The sequence below is a fragment of the Mastomys coucha genome, unplaced genomic scaffold, assembly GCF_008632895.1.
Source record: "Mastomys coucha isolate ucsf_1 unplaced genomic scaffold, UCSF_Mcou_1 pScaffold15, whole genome shotgun sequence".
In the NCBI taxonomy this organism is placed as follows: domain Eukaryota; kingdom Metazoa; phylum Chordata; class Mammalia; order Rodentia; family Muridae; genus Mastomys; species Mastomys coucha.
Window position 1 is genome coordinate 157,630,465 of NW_022196897.1, and position 9,373 is coordinate 157,639,837.

The 9,373-nt window shown below is 42.9% G+C and overlaps 1 long non-coding RNA gene across 1 annotated transcript in view; it reads left to right on the forward strand.

Annotated features, from left to right (window-relative positions):
• The window catches only part of LOC116092561, a 14,873-nt gene extending 6,428 nt beyond the window's left edge, over positions 1 to 8,445 (forward strand). The window contains exon 2 of the long non-coding RNA XR_004119329.1: positions 7,936 to 8,445. This is a non-coding gene — a long non-coding RNA (uncharacterized LOC116092561). The remainder of the gene's footprint in view (positions 1 to 7,935) is intronic.
• Positions 8,446 to 9,373: the final 928 nt, after the last annotated feature.

A 9,373-nucleotide genomic window follows, 5' to 3' on the forward strand; every position in this document is an offset into this window, starting at 1 on the left:
AAAGAAAGAAAGAAAGAAAGAAAGAAAGGAAGGAAGGAAGGAAGGAAGAAAGAAAGAAAGGAAGGAAGGAAGGAAGGAAGAAAGAAAGAACACATTTTTAAAAAAAGAGTCACAGCATTTCAAAGTTCTTACTGAATCAGTGCAGTGAAAGTCCAGAGCGGAGGGAGGTGGAGCCGCAGACCTTTCCCACAGGGGATTCTAATGACTGACTGTGGTCCAAGGCGGGGTGGGGCAGATGTTTACTGTGCTCATCAGAAACACCAGGGAAAGGCTCAGCTAGGAGTTGGGGCCCATGTTTTTTCCCCAACTCTACTTAATCATAAAAGAATCTTTTCTACCTAAACTATTAGTTTTGTGGAACTTTGAATGTTCGACTGGATGTCATTTATCTCGAAACCATCACTAACACCGTAAAGCACTACTCTACCAAACTTTTAAATTGGCATGAATCATTTAATGTGAATAAAAGCTAATCTATAGCACGTGTGAAGTATCAGAAAAATCCGTAAATACCCTTGGCTTCTTGTCTAGTTGAATAATAAATAACGCATCCCTGGCACCACCCTCCCAGACCCCAGGGACTCCATTTATCTTCTTTTCTACCAGGGAGCCACACAATTATGGATTTGGGCATTTATTATTAGACCACACAAATACACAAATGCAAACTAAAGTAGTACTTAATTTGCACGATTTGGAGTTTCTGTCGCTGGAGTATGTGCAAAGTAGGCTCTAATTCCTTCCCCTCAGACATGTGAACTTATTCCCATTCAGTCATATGCATGAGAAAACCTGGGCCAGGGTTCAGGGAGCCACAGCCTAGGAGCCACATCCAGTGGCAGCTGCACTTTCTTATTTTACTCATTGTATCAACTGCATTTAGCACTCCGTGGTTATTTTAAGTGGATATAGTTTAAGTAGTTACAAAAATAAAATAAAGGTACAGGATCTACAAGACATTCTCTATTTTATCTCCTGGTCTGAAAGATCCAAGATGGCTAGTTCCTGCCCCTCTGTGAATAACAAAAACAGAAACAAAACAAACCTGCTTGGCTAGTGTAGAGTTTTCATGCCATCGCGCTATGTCGTTACATTTTTATATTTATCACTATCATAAAGCGCTCATTGTCGAGGTGAAGGTCACTTGGGTTATCACTAAGAGTCTGTTTTTTTATTGCAAAAGTGATAGTCGGGGCAGCCCGTAGCCTATCCTTGCGGTGTGCCGATTTCTCCCAGTAGATCTCAGAATGTTACTTACATGTTACATGTCTAGTTTACCAGATAGTTCTCCAGATAGTTGTGTCAATGTGTGGTCCTTATGCATCATGGGAAAGGAAGGGGCGTTTGTCTGTAGCTCTGTTTAGCTCTGTGCTTCAATGTGGTATACAGAAATGGAGATTACAAAAAAACTTCAATGACTGTATCCTAATCCAACACATTGCACAACACGTTCTTAAAGGTAAGTCTTCAGGTAGGCTACCGAAGGCTCTGACTCACTAGGACAGAATGAAATTTAGAGCTGGAGCCGTGGCTCAGTGAGTAAGAGCATTTGCTGATCTCTGCGAGTACCCAAGTGTGGTTCTCAGTACCCACATGGCACCTCACAACCACCTACAGTTCCAGTATCGGGCGATTTTTACCATCCTCTTCTGACCTGCACAGCACACACATGGTGCATACACACACATACGTGCATGTAGACAGAAAGCAAAATAAAAATCACACATAGAAAGTGAGTAGATCTAAATTTTTAAATGTATAATTAAGTTCTATTAAGTTATCTTAGAGCAATTTTGTTCAGGGTTGAAGAATCCATTGAGTTTTATATTTATATTACATACAAACATTCATGTGTTCTCCTAGTGTTCAACTGTTACTGTCTTTGTTAGCGAATGCATTTTAATAATGTCAGAGACAACATTTTCCAATTGGCAACTTCTTAAATTATGAAATGAAGTTTTAATGGGAAAAATAATGAGCCATCTGGGTCATGTGAAATCCACAAAAATGTGAATGTTGTGTGCTCGCAAATGTTCACAGAGACAAGCAGACACCATGACCAGGTGATAAAGCTTCAAGGCAGTTCGGCTGTCTGGGCGGATTCTGAGCCTATGCACACTGAGCAAGGCGAGTCCACCCATCTTGGGAACAGTGCGTATATTCATAGCGCTGTTCGGAAATACTGTGACCAACCTCTTCTGGAAGTGTAATTTCCTCCAGAGTAGCCTCTCTATGGAATTATTTTCCTTGTAGATCAATGGGAGTGAGAATGGAATTGGCTTCTCTTGGTTAGCGTTCATACTTCAGGCACCCCCAAGTGCCTTGTGTAATGAAAAACAGCAATCTCTACCCCCTAAACACACTGTTGACCATAATGCTGCCTTTTCCTCTGCTGTTTCTGCAGAAATGGAGCTGATTTGGAGTCAAACAGCATGGGGAAAAGATACATTTTTTTTTATCTTAAGATATCTGGAAAGCATACAAAATTACAGCTTTGTCAAATTTCTGAGTCCACAAACTCATATTATCCAAAGTGGCCAGAGACAAAAATATCTTTGTTTATTTTCAGTGGGCTCTGTGTTCATTTCATAATAAAAGTCTGGGAGCAGAAACTTTATTGCTTTTTCTTGCATATAACTGGGGACAGAGCCACCTAATAACTTTTCACTGAAGGAATCTGGATAAGCGCAAGAGAGTGACACATGAATATTTCTTTATATCCCATGTGATAATGATGGGATCAATAATAAAGCTGCTTTTATTGATTCACTTAAGTGTGATGGGTTGTGATTATCCATATTTGAAGGATCATTTCTGTTGCTACCAGTGGAATAGCAATCATGATGCCATAAGACGTTAGCCACAAGGTTATTAGGAGTTCAACTATTTGAGTGGTGTGGCTACATTTGTGAGTGGCTGTACTGAGTTTATGCATTCATGACATAACTCAACAAGACCAAGAACATGCCCACCACTTTACTGATGTTGTTGAGAACAGAAAATAAGGTACAGACACTAAGCATGTGGGCTTCACAACATTACATGTAAGGAAAACATCTAATAACTTATAAAAAGGAGAAGGGGCTGGAGATATGGCTCAACGGCACTGGCTGACCATGCAGGAGACTTTCCCAGGACTCCCCATCCCCAGCAGCCCACAGAGGCCTGTTAAACTAGCTTCATGCCATCCGATGCCCTTTTATATCATCCACAGGCACACATGCAGTGCGTATTCATGCATCCAGGTACTCATATGTACACACAAAATGAACCAATCTTTAAAATAATTTTAAGAAAAATGAGCCTGCAATGTACCATGTTTGTGGGCACTGAAGGAAGTGACATGAACAAAGAGGGCAGTGGTGAGGCAAGAATGGAACAGGGTGCTAGGCACCCAGATCATTCTGAGAAGATAGGGAAATAAGAGGGTGTATGTGTCTGGGTTGGGCCATCCTCATCTGTATCATCACTCAGGATCAAGGAAATGGTTGTGTATGTAAAAGGGGAAGGACCAATCATCTATGCTTTCAGGGCATAAGACATCACTCATCTATAAATATAGCTGTGTCCGTTTAGTGGTTCTCATGCACATGCAGTTTTAGGGCTGACCATTTGAGATTAGATAACATGTAGTCACGTCCTCTGTAATCCCTGTAGAAGACAGATTCTCTATCTCACAGACACTAGTAACTGCCTGTGGCTCTTCATCCAGGGTCTTGTGAGATATTTCCCTATCCAAGTTAAGATGAAAACTTTTGATAGTTCATACCCTTTGTAACTTGGGGTAATTGTTGACTAAAATCCGGGGATAAGGCTGTTTTTAGGGCAAGAGACAGCACCTTTTTGCAAAGTTAGTTCTAAATGTCTCTCCTAGGTTCATGATCCTGAAGAGAAACAGAGTAAGAAAGGAACAACAGAAAAATACCCAGCAATGATGTTCCATTGCAAAGAAAGTAAAAATTAACTTGCTCATAATATGCTTAGATATATGACCAACATGTTTCAAAGCACAGCTGCTTGTTTCTAGTAGGAGTTTCTTGCAGGCATTGATACAGCAAGAAGTGTTGGTCCTCAAACACCTAAGACATCAAAGGCCGGAAAGGGGGCCATGCTTAATTTGCTTTTAACTCTTTCATCATCTTTAATGGTGAAAGCCTATGGTACTTCTTTGAATGGGAGTTTCCTGCTATCTGCCAGAGTTTATGAATGATCCTCTTGTGCAGATTCAGTCTGAGAAAATACTTCTGCTAAGACGATCCCAAGTGGCCACTGTTAGCCTTTTCTTACATGTCCCATATTTTCAGAGAAATAGACTTTTCTGCAGCCTACACACAGAGATTTGGAACCATAAAGCAGCTCTGCCTAATTTTCTTTCCCTAGCCAATCCTCTGCCTGCCGAGAAGTATGGATTTCAGGTCTTCGAGTGCAGGAGACTTGCTGGGGTATCTCCTGAGGGCCAGGTTGACCAGATGACCAGAGTGTAGTCAGTAGGCTGTTGCTTCTTGCAGACCCCCACCTCCACCTTCTGTCCTTTTGCTTGTATTTATCATGGCTCCTTTCAACACCCTCTGATGTATAGTTCAGTTTGTGTGTTACTTATACCAAGACATGCCTGAATGGTGCTTTGAGGTGGTCTCAATGGGACCAGACTGAGGTTTTTCTTGACTTTGTTTGAGTAGAGTCTGATTTATTGGGTTCTCGAGGGAAAGGTACAAGCATGTGGAGGAAGAGGGGAAAGTCCAACTAAATAAAGGTAATGTGTTTGAGGGCAGAGTCTAGCTTTTGGAAGACTCCACTGGGAAGCTGCAGACAGACAACCCCTACTCAGCCGCCTTACCTTGAGAAAAACCTGCTTTCATGTCGTTGCCTGCATAGTCATAAGCTTTGGCCTCTTGTGGGTACAGAGCAACCTATCAGGCATGTATTTGCAGGTAACTTCTGTTATACTCGGGCACTTCTTCTGAGGAGAGTGCACTGTGAGCACCAAGTGCACTCCCAAAGCTGGGCCATTGGAGGTGTTTACTCCAACCCAACCACCAGAATGTAGGCAGGCAACAACCCCAACCCGCATCTGCACAGCCTCCGTGGGTTCGTTTTCTGCCTTTGTTTTCTAAGCAATTCAACCATGTTTCCAAAGCAATTTCTCCCCTCAGAGTAATCAGTTAACAGGCTGGATAAATTCTTTTTAATTCCTTCTTAAAATGCTTCAGCGTGAGCCGAAAACTTCCCCAAGCTACAGACAAAGGCATAATCACTCAGGTGGAAATGTCACCGTGGAAGCATTGTCTGCGGGGTGGGTCGTGGTGCCCTGAAAGGAGTGGCATGTTGTGTTGGTTTCTTAAGTGGGGCTTTAAATAGCAGCGTGCCACTTCCCACTAAGGAACATTAGTTCCCACTAACAAAACATTGTGTCAGAGTACCGTGTGCTGAACTCTGAACATGCCACCCCATCTAGAGGGCTGGCATGCACTCCTAGCTGGTACCCAGCAGAGCCACAGCAGAACACCGAATGACTGAGCAATTGCCAGAGATGCTCAGACCCAAACTTCAATTCAGCAGCGAAAGGCTAATAATTTAAGAGGGCCTCCTCGCTCAGCTAGTATCTAAATTAGAATCACCAACTTTCCAGTCTCCCTGAGATAACTGGAATGGGTGCTGTCTGTAGATGTTAATCCCCAAGGAATAGAGATTCTAGAAGGGAAGGGATAACTGTGACAGCAGTGGGTCACAGCAATTGAATGCTCCCATGCGACTCTGGGCCTTAGTTAGGGTTTTACTGCTGTGAATGGACGCCATGACCTGGCTTACAGGTTCAGGGGTTCAGTTCATTATCATCAAGGCAGGAATATGTCAGTGTCCAGGCAGGAATGGTACAGGAGGAGCTGAGAGTTCTACATCTTCATCTGAAGGCTGCTAGCAGAATACTGACTTCCAGGCAGATAGGGTGAGTGTCTTAAAGCCCACGCCCACAGTGACAGACCTTCTCCGACAAGTCCACACCTCCCAATAGTGCCACTCCCTGGACAAAGCATATTCAGACCATGACATCTGGGTCTCTTCCAACATGTCGATATACCTTCTTAGATTGCTGAAAAGATCCATTTAATAAGGGAAGAAATGAATAAAGTCTAGTTAAAGACGTGGGATCATAAGGAATCTGAAACATGTTTAACAGTAAGGACACAGGAAATTTCTCACTCTGATTAACATGACTCTGAAGAATTATAAAAGTAGATCATGCAGCAGATGGATGTAGCTGAGTCTGGCGAGTCTCAGGAGACTTTCTGGAGCTGAAAGGATAGAAAAGAAGCACATTCTTTTTAAAAAATAATTAGTTGGTAAATTAATTAATTTTTTTACACTCCATATTCTTCTCCCCCTATCCACCCTCCTACTGTTCCATATCCCATACCTCCTCCCTAACCCCCTGTCTCCACATGGATGTCTCCACCCCCCAATGCCACCTGACCTCTAGATTCCCTGGGGCCTATTCTTGGTGGGGGATACTAGGTGCAACAGTCTCAGAGATGAGGGAAAGCAGGATCCAGGAAACTGGTTGATGACAGAGATGGAACAGATGGGGGTGAAATCTCAGGAGACATTGGAATACTTGGAACTTGACATCCTGACTGTTGTATACAATGGCAACCCTTAGGCAAAGGGAAACATTTTGTTTAAAACATGAAACTTTGGAGAGGATATGGCGAGTGCACAGAGCTGTGGTTTCTACAGTAGAGAGTGGTGGCTTTGATCAGAGTAAATGGTTTCTAAAATAGCCTTCAAAGATCTTATAAACAACAAAACAACAACAAACAAACAAACAAAACAGGAATTGGTGGTGAATTAGAAGCAGAGAGGCTGGTTGGGATGGTGACGTATCAAAGGGGAGATGCAAAAGTTTACTGGAAGGCTCACATAGCCATACAACTAGAGAAAAAAGTATGGCACTCACAGGGAAATGGAACAGCGTGGAGCATGAGCCCATTGGGACTGTCCTAGGGTTTACTTAGGATGTGTCGAACTTGAAGATGACTTTGTAAGAAAAACTAGAGAAAATAATGAAAGAATACCAAGTCTATAGGAGTTCTCTGGCCTAGAGTTGGTGACTGAAGTTCACCATGTCATTCACATGACTAAAATTCTGAGCATGGTCCATATTTACCCGTGTGTGCAGTAAGGACCAGGACAGAGTAGCTTAAAGACTTCAGGAAGTAATGACTCAGGAGATAAATGTCCCTGCACAGCACACTAGAGGTTAGAATAAATAGCATTCTTAGATTATGACAGGATGCTGAATAGAGAAGCCCTCTAATGGGGAGCCTTCCCTCAGAAGGAAGGGAGCTCATGAGACTCAAGCTGTAACCAGACTTCCTGCCTCAGAAAGCTGAATTAACAAAACTCATGAAGGTCCCTCCCCAGGGTTATACAAACAGAAGGAGGGGAGAAGAGTGAGCAGCCATGGTCCACAGAGCTGCCTGTAGGTTGTGCGGACAACCCCTCAGTTGCAGCTTTTGTGAGTTGTCATCTGTGTGGGGCTGGGCTTTTTGGTGATTCAGCTGCACTTGAGTTGTAGCTACTTCAGTAAGCAAAGCCTCACCTGCAAGCCTGTAAGAATCTCCCCGAGAACTCATTGATTCGCAGCTAGGACTGTGGTAGAATCCTTGCTCAGCCTGTGGTGGATGCCTCACCTGGAGTAAGTAGATGTGCATGTGTCTTTTCTCTGCAGAGGCCTCACACAGCATGAGGCAGACCAGCATCTGGCAAAATGGTCAAGTGTGAGTCTCTTTCCGTGTAACTCCCTGGTGACGGAGATCTCCCAAGTGAGAGTGTAGAGGAATTTGTGTTATTCTGAAAGCAAACATTTTTTAACAGGAAAGAAAATTGTTTGCCTATTTCTTTTTTTGTGGTTGTTCTCATTGAAATATTCTTCCACAGTTTGTCCGAAGCCTGGAGTCTTCTCCGAGCCCTCCATCTGGCAGGTCAACCACAACTCCACACTGCTTGTCAAATGATGGTCATTCTGTGGCCGATCACTCTTCTAAGAAACCCCAGAGAACTCTGAAGAGTATAGTCGAAAGCGCTAAATAAAGGATGGCTCCTGGGTTACCCATTAGAGGCAAAGAGTGTGCTCACTAAATTCTTTTTTGATGGAGGGCAGACAAGTGGCTGAACACCGCATCATCTGAAATACACAGCAGCCAGAGGCTGTGAAGGAGAAATCCAAAGAATCCAAAGACAAGACGTACGAGAGTGTCTCAGGCTCTGCCTGGTGACTGGGATTAATCTGTCACCAGTGAGCTTTCCCAGGTATAAGCTACTGATGTCCTTGAGCAACCTCCCTGGGTTTCAGCCATCAACAGAGCCAAGCCAGACTGCCTTCTCAATGATTCGCTTTGCTCCCCCTGCAAATAGATATAGTAAAACTGCAATCTGCAGAAAATAATACTCAGCGAATGGAATCCATCGTACATTTGCTTGTTTTTTCCAGATAAGCTCTAAAATAAGGTATGTTTCTGCAATTTAATCTTTGACATTTATTTACTAGCTAAGGAGCGGGAAAGCCTATGCCACATGGAGGTCAGAGAAAAACTGGTGGAGTCTGTTCCTTTCCACTATGTGGGTCCCTGGGATCAAACACAGGTCATCAAGCAAATGCCTTTACTCACTGGTCTTAAATACTTTGATTTTATATAAATATAGCTATAAAAGTAAAATTTATGTCTTTATAGAAAACATAAAAACATTGTAGCTAATCAAGGGGAAAGAGGCTCCTGCCTGGCTGGCCAGTGCAATCACATCCCAGTTTTGTACACTCCTGGGTGTATGTTTATTTGCCCTCTAGGTCACACCTTAGTCCTGAGGATGCTAATTGGTGTAGCAATGGATAACAGCTCCCCTTTGCCTTCCGCCTCTTAATTGGACTTAGCTACTGGGAAGAACGTAACACATCAGAAATGGACAGGGGGTAAGTTTGGGTAATTATCCAATTTTCTGAATTCCCAGAGTCCTGTGGACACATGCATTCTTTCATAAAGGATTAGAATTATCAGGTAGAGTTTCTCAGGATCCCTTCAGTCTCATGAGTTAGGACACTGTCTCTCCTGTTGCCGTATAGAGTCCTTAGTGATAGTAAAAAGGTGATCTTATTTTTATTATGAGAATCTTTAGGCTTTGTTTCCTCATGATTTCCTTGGGGACTCCTTATAGTCTGCCCACATATTTATACATCTCCCCTTTGTAAAACTGCACTAGTTGCATCCGCTATATATGGGGTCTCTTGTGTCACAGCCATTTTATCTCCTGTGTAGACTAGATTCTCAGTATGTCAGGATGTCTGACATTAAAAAACAAAATAAACAAACAAAGAAAAAAC